Here is a 7,603-nt window from a genome sequence, read left to right as displayed (position 1 = left end):
TTTTCCTGTGGGGATCAGCGTCTGTGTGTTTTTCCATGTGGGGGTCTGCTGGTGTGCCTTGGCAATTTTAAAATACTGTTCGGTGTGCCTTGAGTTGAGCAAGGTTGAAAATCACTGATATAGTATAACAGTTGTAGGCTGGGATGTATTTGCTAACGATGTAACAAGTACAGTATTAGAGAACATTTGTAACAAATAATAGATTTTATAATTCTTTCTAATCTTTAAAATCCAAAATACACTTTGATTTTGCAGACATGCAGCACCCAATTATTTGCGGACAAGCAGCACCCAATTATTTGGCAGACAGGCAGCACACAATTTTTCGGAATACATGGAGCATCCTTATAGATCAGACATACACCACCCAAGTATAGGCAGACAGAGCACCACTGGACAGATAGAGCAGAGCAAACAGGGCTCTCTGGAGTAAGACAGCAGACACAGCAAGTACCCATCCAATGCCACCACCCACAGACATAGGGCCTTATTCTGATAGGTGCGGCCCGATCAGAATATGCGGCCGCGACCGTGCAGGCGAATCCCCGCCTTCCATACGGATCGCCACCTGCCGTCCGTACGCGGATATGTGGCGATCCGCATGAAATTGGACGGGGATACGCCTCCTCCGTCTTGGGAGCAGCCCCTGCATTCGATGGTCGCCGAACATCGAATGCAGGGCCGCACGCTCCACCAGGTCCCGCCACACAAGACCACACGGACACTTGTCCGTGTGAAATCATGTATGGGTGCGGGCAGCTGACATCCGGCGATGTCAGATGCCCGCCCCGTACCCACGCGTCACGGCCTCATTACCATGCATACGCCCCGCGTTTGCATGGGAACGCCCATGAAACGCAGGGCGTATGCATAGGGTAATGAGGCTAAGTAGCCCCTCACGCCCCTCTACGCCCCCTGTGCGGCGTATAAAGAATCTGTGCGGCGAAATCGCCTGCACATGCGCAGAGTGACCTCTGCACATGCGCAGATGATCAACATCGGCGGTCCGTCCGCATGCGGGAATATCCGCACCGATCAGAATAAGGCCCATAGAGAGCTCCATCCTGCACCCTCTGCTATGCTGCTGGAGTGAAGATGGTGCTGGGACATACAGTACAGTATATACGATCCAAAACCCATGAGAATCCGACAGCAGGATAATGATGTTTTGCCTCATTCTGGGATCTGAGTCTTTGAGGGAAAACCCAAGCCTGCCTCAGATCGGGGGCTCGGGTCCAGGATCTCAGAGATCCGAACATGCTAATCTCTAGTAAATAATACTGATGCAGAAACAATACCGCAAGTCTCTATGTTTGTCCTTTTTCCTGGGTGTGACCACAAATATATATGGTTTAATTATTTATTTATTAGTAGTTTCTTATATAGTGCACACAGATTCCGCAGCGCTGTACAGAGCATAGTTATAATCAAAATTACAGTACAAGACAGTTTAGGACAAGTACATGGTTAATATGGATAGTTGCATTAGGGGACAGGACACTGAAGCAATTATCAGGGTGGCAAAGGGCAATGTAAATGTGTGGTTTAATAAGTTGACCACCCATTTACATTACCCTATTAGTACACAATATAAAAACGAAATTAATGTGAGTTATAGTCACATAGATAACAGTGTATGGACAAAGGGCCTTATTCTAGTTCACTCTTTCTGACAAAATAGTTCTTAGATGGACAAAATCATGTGCACTGCAGGTGGGGCAGATGTAACTTGTGCAGAGAGAATTCGATTTGGGTGAGTTATTTTGTTTCTGTGCAGGGTTAATACTGGCTGATTTATTTTTACACTGCAATATAGATCCCACCCAAATCTAATTCTCTCTGCACATGTTACATCTGCCCCCCTGCAGTGCACATGGATTTGTCCATCTAAGAAGGATTTTGTCAGAAAGAGTGAACTAGAATAAGGCCCAATGTTGCTGATAAATGTGTAAAGGCTATGCCATAAAATGTAAGTAAATGGACCCTACTGGTCTATTTCCTAAATTAAAAAGCTACTCAGCTGCTGATGAGTCCATTACAGTATAGTGCAGCTACTCAGCTGCTGATGAGTCCATTACAGTATAGTGCAGCTACTCAGCTGCTGATGAGTCCATTACAGTATAGTGCAGCTACTCAGCTGCTGATGAGTCTATTACAGTATAGTGCAGCTACTCAGCCGCTGATGAGTCCATTACAGTATAGTGCAGCTACTCAGCCGCTGATGAGTCCATTACAGTATAGTGCAGCTACTCAGCTGCTGATGAGTCTATTACAGTATAGTGCAGCTACTCAGCTGCTGATGAGTCTATTACAGTATAGTGCAGCTACTCAGCTGCTGATGAGTCCATTACAGTATAGTGCAGCTACTCAGCTGCTGATGAGTCCATTACAGTATAGTGCAACTACTCAGCTGCTGATGAGTCCATTACAGTATAGTGCAGCTACTCAGCCGCTGATGAGTCTATTACAGTATAGTGCAGCTACTCAGCCGCTGATGAGTCCATTACAGTATAGTGCAGCTACTCAGCCGCTGATGAGTCTATTACAGTATAGTGCAGCTACTCAGCTTCTGATGAGTCTATTACAGTATAGTGCAGCTACTCAGCTGCTGATGAGTCTATTACAGTATAGTGCAGCTACTCAGCTGCTGATGAGTCTATTACAGTATAGTGCAGCTACTCAGCTGCTGATGAGTCTATTACAGTATAGTGCAGCTACTCAGCTGCTGATGAGTCTATTACAGTATAGTGCAGCTACTCAGCTGCTGATGAGTCTATTACAGTATAGTGCAGCTACTCAGCTTCTGATGAGTCTATTACAGTATAGTGCAGCTACTCAGCTGCTGATGAGTCTATTACAGTATAGTGCAGCTACTCAGCTGCTGATGAGTCTATTACAGTATAGTGCAGCTACTCAGCCGCTGATGAGTCTATTACAGTATAGTGCAGCTACTCAGCCGCTGATGAGTCCATTACAGTATAGTGCAGCTACTCAGCCGCTGATGAGTCTATTACAGTATAGTGCAGCTACTCAGCTTCTGATGAGTCTATTACAGTATAGTGCAGCTACTCAGCTGCTGATGAGTCTATTACAGTATAGTGCAGCTACTCAGCTGCTGATGAGTCCATTACAGTATAGTGCAGCTACTCAGCTGCTGATGAGTCTATTACAGTATAGTGCAGCTACTCAGCCGCTGATAAGTCCATTACAGTATAGTGCAGCTACTCAGCCGCTGATGAGTCCATTACAGTATAGTGCAGCTACTCAGCCGCTGATGAGTCTATTACAGTATAGTGCAGCTACTCAGCTTCTGATGAGTCTATTACAGTATAGTGCAGCTACTCAGCTGCTGATGAGTCTATTACAGTATAGTGCAGCTACTCAGCTGCTGATGAGTCCATTACAGTATAGTGCAGCTACTCAGCTGCTGATGAGTCTATTACAGTATAGTGCAGCTACTCAGCCGCTGATGAGTCTATTACAGTATAGTGCAGCTACTCAGCCGCTGATGAGTCTATTACAGTATAGTGCAGCTACTCAGCTGCTGATGAGTCTATTACAGTATAGTGCAGCTACTCAGCTGCTGATGAGTCTATTACAGTATAGTGCAGCTACTCAGCTTCTGATGAGTCTATTACAGTATAGTGCAGCTACTCAGCTGCTGATGAGTCTATTACAGTATAGTGCAGCTACTCAGCCGCTGATGAGTCCATTACAGTATAGTGCAGCTACTCAGCCGCTGATGAGTCTATTACAGTATAGTGCAGCTACTCAGCCGCTGATGAGTCCATTACAGTATAGTGCAGCTACTCAGCCGCTGATGAGTCTATTACAGTATAGTGCAGCTACTCAGCTTCTGATGAGTCTATTACAGTATAGTGCAGCTACTCAGCTGCTGATGAGTCTATTACAGTATAGTGCAGCTACTCAGCTGCTGATGAGTCCATTACAGTATAGTGCAGCTACTCAGCTGCTGATGAGTCTATTACAGTATAGTGCAGCTACTCAGCCGCTGATGAGTCCATTACAGTATAGTGCAGCTACTCAGCCGCTGATGAGTCCATTACAGTATAGTGCAGCTACTCAGCTGCTGATGAGTCCATTACAGTATAGTGCAGCTACTCAGCTGCTGATGAGTCCATTACAGTATAGTGCAGCTACTCAGCTGCTGATGAGTCCATTACAGTATAGTGCAGCTACTCAGCCGCTGATGAGTCCATTACAGTATAGTGCAGCTACTCAGCTGCTGATGAGTCCATTACAGTATAGTGCAGCTACTCAGCTGCTGATGAGTCCATTACAGTATAGTGCAGCTACTCAGCTGCTGATGAGTCCATTACAGTATAGTGCAGCTACTCAGCCGCTGATGAGTCCATTACAGTATAGTGCAGCTACTCAGCTGCTGATGAGTCTATTACAGTATAGTGCAGCTACTCAGCTGCTGATGAGTCTATTACAGTATAGTGCAGCTACTCAGCTGCTGATGAGTCTATTACAGTATAGTGCAGCTACTCAGCTTCTGATGAGTCTATTACAGTATAGTGCAGCTACTCAGCTGCTGATGAGTCCATTACAGTATAGTGCAGCTACTCAGCTGCTGATGAGTCTATTACAGTATAGTGCAGCTACTCAGCCGCTGATGAGTCTATTACAGTATAGTGCAGCTACTCAGCTGCTGATGAGTCTATTACAGTATAGTGCAGCTACTCAGCCGCTGATGAGTCTATTACAGTATAGTGCAGCTACTCAGCCGCTGATGAGTCTATTACAGTATAGTGCAGCTACTCAGCCGCTGATGAGTCTATTACAGTATAGTGCAGCTACTCAGCTGCTGATGAGTCTATTACAGTATAGTGCAGCTACTCAGCTGCTGATGAGTCTATTACAGTATAGTGCAGCTACTCAGCTTCTGATGAGTCTATTACAGTATAGTGCAGCTACTCAGCTGCTGATGAGTCTATTACAGTATAGTGCAGCTACTCAGCTTCTGATGAGTCTATTACAGTATAGTGCAGCTACTCAGCCGCTGATGAGTCTATTACAGTATAGTGCAGCTACTCAGCCGCTGATGAGTTTATTACTCTAGAATGCACCTACTCAGCCGCTGATGAGTCTATTACAGTATAGTGCAGCTACTCAGCTGCTGATGAGTCTATTACAGTATAGTGCAGCTACTCAGCCGCTGATGAGTTTATTACTCTAGAATGCACCTACTCAGCCGCTGATTAGTCTATTACAGTATAGTGCAGCTACTCAGCTGCTGATGAGTTTATTACAGTATAGTGCAGCTACTCAGCTGCTGATTAGTCTATTACAGTATAGTGCAGCTACTCAGCTTCTGATGAGTCTATTACAGTATAGTGCAGCTACTCAGCTGCTGATGAGTCTATTACAGTATAGTGCAGCTACTCAGCTTCTGATGAGTCTATTACAGTATAGTGCAGCTACTCAGCTTCTGATGAGTCTATTACAGTTTAGTGCAGCTACTCAGCCGCTGATGAGTCTATTACAGTATAGTGCAGCTACTCAGCCGCTGATGAGTTTATTACTCTAGAATGCACCTACTCAGCCGCTGATGAGTCTATTACAGTATAGTTCAGCTACTCAGCATATGCCAGGTAGAAGCAGGGTGCCTTCTGGGAAAGCTGACTGATAAGAAAGGTGGAGCACCCCAGGTGAGAACCCCAGGATCTATGCGGCTGTGCAGCTCGACTTATGCCTCTCGCATTACACCCTGGTTCCTTCTAAGATCACACAGGAATACACAATAGCAATGGTACAAAAGTATTACCTTTATTTTACACACATCAGTTATACATGGACAATCAGTAATCACAGTCTATATACAATATGTACAGTAATGCCATCAGTATTAGCAGAACCAGACCACGTTACCCCTCAGGTTAGCTTCAACTGGGCCTCTGGGCAGGACATGACAGTCCACAACTCCCAGCGCTGACGCTCATCTATCTCCTCTCTCTCTGAATGCTCCAACTTACATCTCAGGGCACCCCTCTCCCCCTCCGTCGGGGGAATCCTTAACTCTTCCAATGCTGGTCGCAGTTGTATATGAATGTAACAGGGTCTCCTATTACCTGTCCAGGGTCTGATTAAATCTCCCACTTCATCTCTTGTAGTTTTAGGCCTCTGTCAATAACTGTATCCCGTCCCCCACCAGTGACTAGGTGAGGGGATTCACACCTTTGTATGGGCAGATCTCTTCTCTGGGGAGTGATCAACAGACCTTGGTTTGGAATTAAATAACCTTATTGTTTTGGTATTGGGGGGTGGGGTGTAAATGTCAGATAGAGAGCCTGGTTCATCTCTACTCCCCCCAGCCTGTATTAATGACCCCCCCCCCCTTACTGTGGGGCAACTACTTTTCCTTTGATTCTTGTAAGAACAAGACACACTTATCAACAGAGTCTAATCTATGTTGGGTGGCTTTTACTCCTAGACAGTCCACCAGCAACCCCTCTATGTCCAGCTGTGTCACATACATCCCTCTACAAATATACAGCCATGACACGAAAATCAGGACATACTGTATACATCTGGGAGGACTTAGTCACAGGCAGGTCCAGGAACAGACTATCCAACATACTGTCAAACACACATTTATATAACACGAGCGACTATTTAACCCAATGGCACACATCGTAACCCCTAGTGGAATAACCCCTTTGGATAATTCCATATAACATCTTATTATTGTCTACCCTACAGTCCGGTTATGTCCGCTGCATACAGTAGTATGGGTATACAGTTCCGATGTAAATACAGGCCGCGCATTGTAAGTGAGAATATCCTGTTATCTCCGGCATTCTGCAATTCTCTTGCTGAAACGCAGAAACAGGCAGGAGAAAAATCTGCCACGGGACGCTGGCATTGCCACATCGCGCCACAAAATACACCACAGAATGCTGGCATGGTCATGTTCCACCACACGCCGTATCTAGATATAGCAATAGGGAACCCCAATACACAGATAAGCCTTGACGATGGCTTGGGGGCTTATTCATACATATGCATAAATATATGTAACCGAGTTCTCTGAATTCTATTATCATGTAGCGTTTGCATCTGGTTATTGGTATCATTCAGTGTGATGGGGGGAACAATGTGTTTTTTGTTAATCTGGCTACTCTGAGACTGCGATGACTGGCGCCCAGTGGAAAAGTCATGCTATGCCGAGCATCTTACGAAGAATTTTGGTCATTTTCGTTTGCTAGACGTACACACCTGTTCACACAGCGTACATATTAATTCAAAAGGTGGGATTTCCCAATAGCAAGGCGTCGTCTTCCTCATCGCTCACATTTGTTCAGCAGTGATCAGGTCTGAAATTACGCCCCATGATTACTAATGATTGTGGCAGGGCTATGATGACTAATACGTACAAGTAGGCTGTTTTGTAATTTCTTACATACTTGTAATATAATTTAGATTAGAGGCTCCTAAACTCTGTCGGCAAGGCACCAAAATGGTCTAGATCAGGCATGTCCAACCTGCGGCCCTCCAGATGTGCTAAAACTACACATCCCAGCATGCATTGCCATCATTCTAGCCTTCCCTAATAGCCAAATTGTGGCAAGGCATGCTG

The sequence above is a fragment of the Crinia signifera genome, chromosome 4, assembly GCF_055691185.1.
Source record: "Crinia signifera chromosome 4, ASM5569118v1, whole genome shotgun sequence".
Classification (NCBI taxonomy): Eukaryota; Metazoa; Chordata; class Amphibia; order Anura; family Myobatrachidae; genus Crinia; species Crinia signifera.
This window is presented reverse-complemented; position numbering follows the sequence as displayed.